This window comes from Cheilinus undulatus, linkage group 7 (genome assembly GCF_018320785.1).
Source record: "Cheilinus undulatus linkage group 7, ASM1832078v1, whole genome shotgun sequence".
NCBI lineage: Eukaryota > Metazoa > Chordata > Actinopteri > Labriformes > Labridae > Cheilinus > Cheilinus undulatus.
The window spans coordinates 50,957,814-50,970,924 of NC_054871.1; positions in this window are offsets into that span (position 1 = coordinate 50,957,814).

A 13,111-nucleotide genomic window follows, 5' to 3' on the forward strand; every position below is an offset into this window, starting at 1 on the left:
AAGGCATGAAAAAGCCCAAAAATAAATCTTAAAAAAAAAAAAAAAAAAAAAAATCTTCCTTATTATGCCTTTATCTGCACGAACCCGTCTGTACGCTGAATCATCCACAAATTACTTCACAGTACGATGATCATGCTTAAGTTTTCCTGAAATATCTAATGTATTCATACCTTGTCCAAGGCATTGCTCTGTTTGAGGCTTTTCAGCAGAAGATATCCTTTTTCTTTGCCATATTATCACAGGCCTACAGTACATGACAGCTTTCCCCCTCATTTTGTCATAAGCATACTTCGAATGGAAATGCTGATATACTATTGAACTTATAAACCTCGTGGGGTAAGATACCAAGGAATGATGTGTCATTCACATTTGAGTTGCTTCTTTTATACAAACAATAGGAGTGTCGGCCTCCCTTTTTTGTTATTTAATCCACATTTAAAAGCCAGACTGGTACCAAATGAAGAACCAGCTTGGAGCCAAAGATCAGGTCTTATAACTGAACTTAGCCAAATGATCCAGATCTCTAAAAAGGGACAGATTTTCTATCACAGTTACCACAGATGGACAGACATCAGCTGTGGAGACACAAGAGAGATCAGTGTTTACTGTGAATTGTACTGTCCTGAAACAAACTGGACCAATGTTGTCTGGCTCTTCCTCTTCAGCAGAGCGCTTTTATTTCATGTCTGCCACTGTTTCTCTGTGAGCTTTTGAATCTTTTTGCCTGAATGTGTCACTACTGTCAGGACTTAAAAATAGTTCAGGCCTGTTTATTTCCTTTCTGAACATCTGGCACAGCTGTAAAGAGAAAAAACACTGGCATTGTGATTGCATTTCTCTATGCAGAAAGCTTTTCCTGCTCCCCAGTTCTCCACTGCACTGTCAGGACATGTTGCACCTACGCAACCGATCCAGTACAGATGAAGGCAACCCAGACCCCTCGGCATGCAGTCTGAGCTGTCAGATATCGAACTATTTAAGTAAACACCTAAATGTATTAAGGATTACCAACTGGTATCTGAATGACCAAAACAGGTTTTAATGCCCAAAGTGATCATACTTGCAGGAGAGGAACAAGGGACCAGGAGCTCAGACTTTCAAGACAGTCTGTTAGTACAACAAAGCACAGAAAGATGGATTATTTGTCTGATGTTTGCATGAAAAGAATCTCCAAAAGGCTCCATCAGCACAAAAATGTCAAGAAGTTCAATGACTGAATTAGCTGAGGTGAAACCTTCATGTCAGTCAAATAGATGCTGAAAGCAGCTGAAGATATCAATCAGGAGGCTGCAGATAAAACTGAGTGATCAATACGAGAGAAAGAGAGGGAGAGAGAGGGATGGATAAAAGATAGGGAACGATTTAATTCTGTTTCCTTCCTGTCCCATCCTCCTTCACAGAGACATTTCACTATTGATCCATCGATTGGTGTTCGTGTGCTGGGGATCTTTCAGTCATGTTAACAGATGATAAAGAGATGAGGGAGGATGTTTCAGACGTGTGCCATGAATGATGAAGAGGTTGTTTACATTATGTAACCAGAGGGTGACATGATAGATGACAAACATTAAATAACACTAGAATGGCCGTCTGAGGCGGCAGACCCACACCTAAGCAGCGCCGACGAGGAACTCACGCTCCCATTGATTACTCTGGTGTTCAAAATTTTGAAGTCCAAGAAAAACCGAACAGGTGTGCGGATCATCACCAAAATCCAATTGATTTTTCCCTGTCACTATCCCAATATTCCCTGAAAGTTTGGTGAAGATCCGACTTTCCATTCTCAACTTATCTTGTACAAAAACAAACAAACAAACAAAGATATGGAACCCTTTACATAACCCTACCGATTTCATCAGTGTGGGTAATAAATAAAACACTCAGTTATTGATCTGCACCTGTGGACATCCCTTACCTGCTCCCTGTATTTACACCATAAATAGATAAGATACAGCACTGCTACAGGTGATTAGCTTCAAATTAGCTCCATTCAATATGCACATTTGCTGTATATTATCTGTGCATTGGCTGCCTACTGCAAATTTGTTATGACTCTCTAAATTCACTTTTCTCATTTGTATGCCTTACTTGGATGGATTTGTTTCACACATCCATCTGGAAAACCTTCAATACTAAGCGTTTGGGAAAGGGCAGAGGATTTGAAAAAAACTCGGAGTGTGACTGGATGAACGGTCTGTCTGTCACATCTTTACAGGCCAATCAGAGCAACAAAACACATGATGTAGCCATGACCAAGGTGCGTGCACAGCTACCGAGGAATAATGTGAACCATGGCGACTGTAGACATGTCAGTACATGACTTTTGTCATTTTTGAAATGAAAACAACTCACTGCTGTTCTTTGTTCTTCTTTTAACCAAGAAATGTCATCAAGTTCTGATAAAACTTACGCTTTAGCAGCATCCACGCTAAGCACTTCCGCCATATTTGCACAAGCCTCTTGCTGTTGCTTGTTTATGTCACGACTCTGCCGCGCCTGAAAGTACTGCCCCTCGTCGCTCATTGGTCCTGTCACTTTCCCAAACTGTTCAGACAGGAGCTTTGCAAGATGGATTCACCAGTGAGAAACAAGGAAACAAGCGTATCCATCTGCTTTGCAAGGTTATTACTTCCCTGGACCTGTCCCAAAATCTCTGCACCTTTGGCTGGCATGGCTTTCTTGTGAATTTCTGTCCAAGCAGCAACCTCTATGGTTGATCAAAAGAGCCAGTACAGAAGTATAAAAAGCTGCAGTTCCTGGAGTGTTACCAGGTACCAGTGCTATTGTAACATTTGTTCTGTATCTGTAAGATTGGAGAGAACATGCAGAAATACAGACGGAAGTAATAAAGAGTATGGTCGGGAAACTCAACATAGAGCATAAATGAGCCTTAACTGTAAACCATCCCTGCTAAAAAGTGCTGTACCTTGCTGCACATTGGCTGTAAATCATCTACATATTGCCCCACGGGAGAGCTAGATATTAAGTGTCGTTTGAATAGTAATGTGAATAAGCCAGACATTATAATTACAGTGCTGAAAAGTCACCCAGGCTGCACAGTGCTCCACATTTACAGCACATGGCTTCACGTTAACTTACAGCTATATGTGACAACTTATCATTTCAACTTGGCTACACATTTGCTGCACGAGTGCACTGTACTTGTACTATAACTGCAGGCTGTACATAACTGCACATCAGTTAAACATCCTTGCACGTCTGATAAACGTAAGTGCACTTTAGCAGCACAATAGTGCACTTAGCTGCACATTCATCGCCTGCTGCACATCAGAAGCAAACTGTTGCACATTAGATGCACACATTTACAGTACAAAGCAATACCTGCATGCTCAAATTAACACTGTCAGAGTTACTACTACATGTTTCCAGTGTCTATATGGGTCCACACCGTGTGTTGATTTGACATTTTTTGGAGAGTTGGTGCCTTAACATAAATAAAGTGCCACTGACTCTTTCTGAAATTAAAGTTGTCTCTTCTTAACACTAACCAGTGGTACTGTTGCTCAATACTTTTTGTAGTGTTAGAAATTATCTTAATGTAAAAGTTTCAGAAAGATTAAAGATTTCATCTCACTTTGAGTGCAAATTTGAAACTGTCCCAAAAAAAATAAAGTTATTTTTATATTGTGTAGCACAAGTTTACTTTTTATAATTTAATTTAGAGTAAACTCATAACAACATAAGAAATAATAAGGCTAAATTAACTCAGAAGACTCTAAACTCAAAAAGAGGAAGAAACAAACATATCAATATTCAAACTCAGGAGACTCAAATAAGGTTACTCAAAATTCTTGTATTAAAAATTTGAACAAAAGTAAATACACATATATAATATTCACAATAACCAAAAAAAAAAAAAAATACCAAGAGTCTTTTTTTTAAGCTCTTTCTTTCAATGGGGTAAATTAGAATTTTGTTTAAACACTTTTTTAGGTTTCAGTTCATCAATAAAAAAGAAAAGAAATACTTAAAAGTCCTTGGGGTTTTTTCAAAGGTCAACTTAAATAGTTATGAGGGAAAAGGGGGTTCATTTGTCCTACCGGCCTGGTAGGTACACGTTGGGTGAGGGGAATGATGATGATGAAGACGATGATAATGATGATGATTATGGGTGAGGGGAATTGTGATGATGATTGTCCTGGGTTTAGCTCGCCATCCAAACTCCGGGGGGAAAAAAAAACCTGGCCTGGTAACAGGGCCAGAACAAAAGTTTTAGACATTTTTTCTCACAACTTCAACTTAAATGTATGCACACATGTGCTTTCATAACAAAATAAAATTCCTTAAAGCACTTTAATAAACAAATGCCATGCAATTAATTAGTTAGAATCATACGCAGCTGCGGAATGTCACTTACCAATTCGCGATTATTTGGAAGCTTTACGGCGGTCCTTCGTCAAGTTGATCGGTTCTTCTAGTAGTGCATGTGTTTAAATTATGAGTTTGATTCATCCATTTCTCTAAGGTCTTTGTAATGTTTGTTTTATCAGAGTTTTGGCAGACTGTTCGGTGTGTGCGTCCTCTCAGCGTCTCTCTGTGTCTCACTTCCTGTTTAAAAATACCGCATGTGTGCTGCGATTGGCTGAGACATCGCGCGGGGTTTAAAACGGGATAAAACGGGATTTGACATTCCGCTATATAATCATGGCATCTGATTATTAAAAGTTTCACAAATAATTGATTACAATTAAAAACATTTGTCCAAAGTTACAATACATAATTCAAACAATATTACCAATAAGGTTAGTTCTTTTAATCATTTTCATCTTTTAATTCCTTTGTAAAAAACTAATAAATATTAATCTGGTCATTTAGTGACCTGGGTTACAACCGCAATGTACTTTTCAACAACTAAAGATTGCCATCATGTATTGGACACATACGGCAGAATCTTACAATGATGGAGCAGAGAGAGTAAGACAGAGTTGAGTAACATCCTTTGATAAAAGAGAAGTCAGTTACTAACTGGTCTCTCATGGTGCGGCTGTGTTTAATATTAAAACAACAACAATCCACCAGAGATAAGAGCAAAGGAATCCAGCAGTGATCTCTGTACAGCAGGCGACATCTAAACACACCTAAATACGTAGAGATACATCTGTTGGCAGTCAGTCATGACTCAGGCCTAGCAAACTTGCAGAGGCATGTATTTGTTGTTTTGGAAGGGCACTGTTCAACAAATATTCATAAAAACTGAAGGACTCCTCATCCCAGGAGCCCTTGCAGCAGGAAACATTCTCTTTTCTGAAAGGAGGAGAGCAGAGGAGACTCTGCAGGGGGTCCGTAGGTGATATAAGCCTGTGTGACCCTCACCTCAATGGCTACTAGATCACCTCAGCAGCCTAGAACAGAAGCTGCTCTGCACTGTTTCTTTGTGTGCCCAGCATTAGCTTAAGTTTTAGCGCAGTCAGCAGTCGGCTGAGTACAAGACTTCTTTACTTTCTTCAATACCATCCAGACAGGAGTACTGCACAAAGCCCACTAGTATCTGAGCTGAATCTGTAAGCACTTCTATATGCACTAAAATAGAGCAAATGTCTACTAAGGTTCTTCTCGAGGAGGAAAGTAGGGAAATAAAGATATCAAGACTCCTGATTACTTTTAACAAATAAATTGCCGGCATTTATTCAACACAATATTTGAACATTAAACACTTTCTTTCTGTTTATGCACTTTTTGTATCAGTTCAGTTCCTGTTTTGTTTTCCCTTTGTGTTGTCCTTTAAGTTTTGGGGACTCAGTTTTCTGCTCCTCTTGCCGTCTCAAATTGAGGAGAAATAATACCCAAAATAAAGAAATAAACATTTAAAAGGTTCAGAGCTCTGAGAAAAAAACAAATCAAATTAAATAAAACTGTCCATCTACCAGGGTAGTATGCTTTTTCTACCACTGCAGTGTTTGAATATTTTTTTTCTTGTGCTTATCTGGACGTCCTGGTGAAGAAACCGGAGTAAACGGTCTGCTGACTGGTAACTGCCTTTCTGCACACCCGCCTGCGTCCTCAGCTACCCGGTGGCATGCTCCCCATCGTGGTCACACGCACAGTCTCTTCCTTAAATCAATGGGTATCAAAAAAACAACCTGCATAAGCAGGACAATGTGTCATTAATCTATTCTTTTTTCTTCAAACCAGATCTGGATTTTTAAACATCTCAAAATACAAAGAAATGAATCTGCAGCAATAAGGAAAATTATCAAATATTCTAAACAGCTTCACATGTAGAACTCTGGCATTTTCATACCAAACAGTAACATGAAGTACGTTTTACCTTATCTTAGCTGTCTCTTGCTGTGTTTTAACTTGTACACAGAAGTTTTACTCCGATTGTGTTTTCTTTTTTTTTTTTTGTTAACCCTCTGGTACCCCTTGAGCCTTAAATGCACACTCTTTTGTTATTTTTTTAAATAGCTCTGCCCTCTTTTACAATTAATATTATCATGTATTGTATTTTTTTTTTTTCATTTTTGCACAATTTTCAAAATTCTGTCCCAGCCACAACAATCAGCCCAACATAAATAAACCTTTTTCATAGCATTAATATCCCGCTGTGCAAAAAGTCCCCATTGAAACCCATTCAACCACTTCTTTTGATCCATAGGCCATTAAGGCATGAATCATGCATTTTCTGGTTTCTGGGCTTCATTTTAGAGTTGGGGCTTTACATTTTCACATGGACCATTTTTTTTACCATGTGACGTCACTTTTACCATATATGGGCGAGGGCAGGAAATACAAGTTCTTTCCACCAGATTTCAGTGTTATACTGCCCTCTGCTCCCCTTCTCACTAAATCTCTGAGGTTTTGTTTAAGTGCAGATCAGTGTGTGAGTCTGTGACTGTGTCTGTGGAACAATCAAAAAATAAGTTAGCTAATTGTCATGTAGTATCTTGCAAAAAAATCTCTTTTTTTTGTATTTTGCATCTAAAAATGCTGTGACATCATCAATGAAACATGGCATTTAAAGGGTTAAAAAAATTAAAATGAATGAGCATTTGACATTTATGATCAGGGCTGACCTTAAATGACAAAAATATAATTCAGTAACAGTAAAACAATTTTGAAAACTATTATACTTAATAACATTATTTAAAGGTGTGCATTTATGCATAGAAGGGTGAAAAACGTGAGAATTTCAGAATAATTGACCTAAAAAAAAATAAAAATGGATTTTAATCAATGTTGCCGATAATCAATGACATATGCCAGGCTGCAATCATCCACAATTAAGTTTTTCACTTATAGTGTAGTATCTTGAAAAAAATCAATTTGTGTGTTTTTTCATCAAACACTTTTTTACATTACAAACATGGCATATAAAGAGTTAAAAGATATAACAATTATTGAGTATTTGATATTTTTGTTAATGGCACAATTGACAAAACATAGTAAAATAAAACAATTAAAAACGAATTAATATATCTTTTTTATTTACAGAAATAGCCTCCCTGTGCATTTATGCACACCAGGAGGAAAATGGGGCAGCAATTTGTAGGGATACCAAAGGGTTAACTTTCATTTCTGGACGCTATCACATTTTAAAACACACACAGCTAGCTTACATGAGTTTTTGACTGAGCTATCTCATAGATATATATAGAAGAATAGATACGACACGCCCCTTTGAGCTGCGTGCCTACGGCGAGGCTAAGCTAGTGGGGGCAAAAATGTCGGGGCATTCCATGGTTGTAGATGGCACGAAAACTTAAACAACAAGGATGCCTGCACATTGTGCTGCATACAGTTGCACACTACACTGTACGGTTAAAACATGGAAACTGGAAATAACCTTTCATAGGTAAAAATAGTTTGGGCTCTTTTTTCATTATTAAATCTTGTTGAGAGCTTCAGTAAATACCTGGCTACGAGCAAAACACTAACGCGAGCTAGCAGCTTGACAGCTAAATACCAGATGATTAATAGTAGCTGTAGTATAGTTGTACAAGCAGCAGCAGTAGTAGTATAAATAGCCTTTAGAGTCCTAGCAGTAGTATCAGCATTTGTAATAGTATTACCAGTTGTAGTAGCAGTGCCAGTATCAGCAGTAGTAGTTGGTGTACTACCATTACCAGTACAGGGCTGCCAACTTTGGGTTCCTGGCTGGAGTGAGATTTTGTTCATTATACATGCCCGCACTCAATGATGGCGACGTATTTGGACTCATTTCACCATTAGGGTTTAAAAAGTATGTGTCTTACACAGGCCCTAACACACACACACACACCCCCACACCCCCACACACACACCCACACACACCCACCCACACACACACACATACACATATAATAGCAACAACTATTGAAGGATATGAGTGTGATAAACAACAATTTACTGTTCTTCGTTATTTGCCAGCAAACCTTGAATAAAATAGATATGGACCGCAGAGGCCATGCTCACAATGCCATAAATTTAATTGGGGAAAAAGAACTTGTTAGGTCAGCCACTAATGAAATCTTAGATGGTGTTGTGAGCTTAGTTCACCTGTGATGGTCTCATTTCTGAAGATTGTACCTGAGTTTTATCATCTTTATCTTCCCTCTCTTCTGATGATGTCCCATTCCTGCTGCCTCCGTCTGCTAGCGCCAGTCCCTCGTCTCTTTCCCTCTCTCTCACCTTCTTAAAGTATTTCAGTATGCTCATCTGCAGTAACACAGTTGGTAAGTCTTTCTTCAAAACATACATGGTGGCTACATTATCAATTGCACAGAAAAACTTACTACTACTGGAGCAAAAGAGGACGTTTGGTCACATTAACATAAGCTAGCTAGTGGTTAACTGTTAGCCTGTTCAGCTAATATCCTTTGTACCTTACAGAGCATTTATTCCAGCAGTACTCAACCTTCATCTACCCAGGAGCCACATTGTCTTAAAAATACTATTGCAAGAGCCACAATCCAAAACCGGGCATTTGATGCTCAATCTATCCATAGTTGAAATAAAACAGTGAATTGGTGGATTATTGTGTTGTTCAGTGGGATGAAATACAGAAAAATGTCTGTACAGAAGAAAAGATATTTCACTGATAATAAGCATGTTTGTATTTATATAAGCTCCACCTGGACTAAAGTCTTTTAAAATATCAGAATGTGCTGACTTAGAGCTATAAGGAGCTTTTCAAAGAGCTGATGAATCATGGGAGTCTGTTTGGGTATTTATATTCCATATTTTGACATTTACTGTAGTTCTGTGGCTCTGTTAACTTAAAGTTATGTTTTCTATTTTTTTTCCTCTCATTATTATCACTTTTAGCTAAAGGGGGAGGGTCCCCATAGTGGTCTTTGCCCTGGGCCTCCAAATGGCTAAAACCAGCCCTGCCTCACACCTGCAGCCCCCCTCACAGATCCTTCTGTCCTGCCAGTTTGGTGCTTTCATTTTTCTGTTTCTGCCCTTTTGACAGTATTCATCATTAGTACGTTTAAGATCAGATAAACCATCCACGTTTGGAAAAGTTTTACTCAGTTTTACATTATTTTAAGATGTGATCCGTGCGTGTTTGGCTCGTTGGTGATGATGCGCATCGCAAAAGTCATCATCAAATACGAGCATGGGGGAGCTTCAGCAGGAAGTGACTGAAGAAATGTGTTAAAACGAGGATATTAGAAGCTTCACCTTGAACACGAGACAGGACACCACACCTCTATTAACTTACGGAAGAGACCCGGCGGTAATAAAACACAAGTTTTCATTTGAATTTGGAAGTTAAAGTCTGCCTTCTTTCTGTGGACTTAGATTTATTGATATGACTTATTGCAATGAGTCTTTACTGCTGACAGTTTTCATATTTATAGAGGATTTCAGGAGGATTTTCTTAGAGGAAGCCTTAAAAGAGCTGCAACTGGTCATTAAAGAGCCACATGCGGCGCGAGAGCTGCGGGTTGAGTATCACTGATTTATTCAAAACAAAAATTATATAGTTTGTTAAGCCCTGGGTTCCGTTGTATAATTAAACCATGACATAAGACGTTGACTAGTTTACCTTTGTACAATTGCTGCTGCGATCTGCCGCTGTTCTGAAGTGGCTGGACGTCAACTCCGACCCACTGTGCTGTGATTGGCTAGTTATTCACAGGCCTAGGGCCGTTACCTTGAGCAGCCGTCCAATCAACACCGGGATAAACATTGCACACCAATCAGAGAGTAATCTGAGAGCGCCAAAGCGTTTGATTCTGGCGTGAGAATAGTTTGATTGGCGTGTGAGCGTGAGACAGGAGGTGAAAGTGTGTGTCACAGACGCGGGAGAGTTGGCAACCCTGTACTAGTACTAGTAGTAGTTATATAAGTTATAGTTATATGTATAGTTATATACGTTATTTAAGTCCAAGGTGAAGTGTTACTATTTATTCAGTGACACGAACAACAATTTCAATGTACCTGTTTCTAACTTGTACAAATGGCAATAAACTATTCTTTTCTATCTCCACAGAGTGTGTTTGTTTCTATAAACATAAATATATATATAGAGAGAGAGAGAGTAAATCTTTCGATCTAAAAACATATTTTCTATATATGTATACCTTTATCTTTCTATTTTTATACATACAACATTATGTCTATGTATATACATTTATAAATATTTAATGGCTGAACATAAACGATTCCCAGACCTCTGGACTTAAAGAGTAAAATAACTAAAATCGTAGGCTACATTGGTAGTAAGCCCTTTTCCGTTTTTCTTTTAAAATCAAATGTTCTGTATTAATAGCACATGTTTTGACGTTGACAATAAAGCAAACCGGATGAAAATCGGTTGAGAAATGAGCAAGTTATGATTTATTTTCTATGTACATGCATTGCCTTCAATGAGAATGTCGCCCCCGCCAAGATGGCCGCCACGTAGGCACGTCGCTAAGCGGGCTGCTACAGCGCGCTGGCGTATCTAGTGTTCTATAGATATCTATGAGCTATCTTAGCTAGTTCACGTGGCAGAAGTATAGCAAACACTCAAACATGCGGTCAGAGAATCCTCTGCAGTCCTCGACCAGTGTTCTTTTAAACTTCTTTGAGGACAAGTTTCACTTAGAAACACGTTAAAATAGCTTTGCACCAGTTTTTTGTAATGCTTAAATGTGTAGTTTCTGCTCAAAAGTCTGCCTACCTTGCACATCCGTTTTCTCTCTGTCGCTCATCTCTCTCGTGGGCGTGCCGCTGTAACCTTATCTGCTCTGCAGCGCCACTATCGTCCTCTGCCGGACAAAGCTAGATACTGCAGATAAACAAACAAAATGAATTTCAGCTTTTAAAGATGTTGTTCTGAGTGGGTTACATAAATAATTACCACAACCTTGCATTAAACTCCCAACACATCTAAAAACATTCAGAACACATGCAAACACACAAAGCATGATGGGAAAACTCTGCAGAGTTGAATTAACACCTAATGCACTGTCAACTAACTCCAACACCAAAGGCCATTAAAACTTGCTGTGTGCATTGGTTTACATTAACTGCCTGCTGCTCATAAGCTGTGAATTGTTGCACATTTAACAGCTGCTCTTGCTTACCTAAACATTAGTGCTTACTAGCTGCACATTGCTACACCTTAACAGCACATTTCTTCGCATTTACTGCCTGCTGCACATGACTTCACATCAGCAGTGACTCATTGCACATTAGATAAACAGCTGCATATAGATTACCTAAACGTAAGTGCTTTCTAGCTTTACGTTGCTACACCCTAACAGCACATTGCTTCACATTTACTGCCTGCTGCACATGACTTCACATTGCTACAAATTGCTGCACATTTAACAGCTGCATATTGGTTACCTAAACATAAGTGCTTACTAGCTGCATATTGTGACACCTTAACAGCACATTGCTTCACGCTAACTGCCTGCTGCACATTTGCTGCTCACTGACTGCATTTATACTGCACATTATTGCACATCAGCCACGTGAGCTGTGAAAAAGTCTTCCTTTTGAATATAACACAATAAAATAACAACTATAATAACTTATGTAAGATTGCATGACATTTCACCCTGTCAACTCTAAAAATCTTTATCTTGTTTCTCGCTTTGTTGTTGAGGAAACAGTTCAAAATGAGCCTGTACAGAGAGCTCATGTTTTATTCTTCCATTCTTATTCGCTGCATCTCTGCCTGAAGTGTTGAAGTGAAGAATAAATTATTGTTAAAGATCTCTGAGAGCTGGGGAAAGGGAGAGAAAGAGGGGGGAGAGAGTTACTGCAGTTACTACAGGGCAAACACACAACGAAGGGGGGGTAATTAACTACACACTCTGCCTCTGCAGGCCTGCAGCAAACTGAAACGCTGATTCAGTAAACAGAGGGGGTGAGGAGGGGTGAGGAGAGGGGATGCAGTAAAAGAAAGACAGAAAGGAGGGAGAAGTGTTTCTGTAAAGTGATGGAAAGCTAAGAGGGACAAAAAGTCAGAAATGATGAAAGAGAGAAAGAATTAATCAAACATCAGATAAACCGGATTAATTAGGCCTATCTTTTAATGAAAATAGGCATGAGTAATTCTAATGAACAGAGGAACAGATTATGATTAAATAAACAATAATAGCTGATTAACTACACTCAGTATTTACTTAATCTGATCACTGTGTGTCTGTTAGGAAGAGAAGAGCGACATCTAGAGGACAAACAGGGGAATGGAGCAGCAGTCACACCGCTGCAGAGATGCAGAAGGAGACCAGGACTGGGCTCAGAGCTCCAGCTATGTGGGAGGGTTTCATCCATCACTGGACACTCAAGCCAGTTATGTAGCTTTTCAGAGGAATCTGACGTTTACGGTAGTTTTCTTCTCTGTGTAGAACAAAATCCAAGAACACTCCAGGGCACTTGTACACATTTGAGTGCTAAAATGACAGTAATAGGATTAAATTTTCACCCATTAGCACTTAAATATGCTTTATTATGAAAAAGGATACTATAGAGTGATTTTAAATTCTACTTTACTGTATTTTTTATCAGTATTGCATTCAGTATTATTGAATATTATGCACAAATACATGACTTAAATACATTTAGACCCAAATTTAACCATGTAGCATTTGTTCGATGATTTCAAATTAATTAAGACAGTCAGGTGTCATTCACGTTCTGTTGGAATTTAACTGGGCTATCAGTC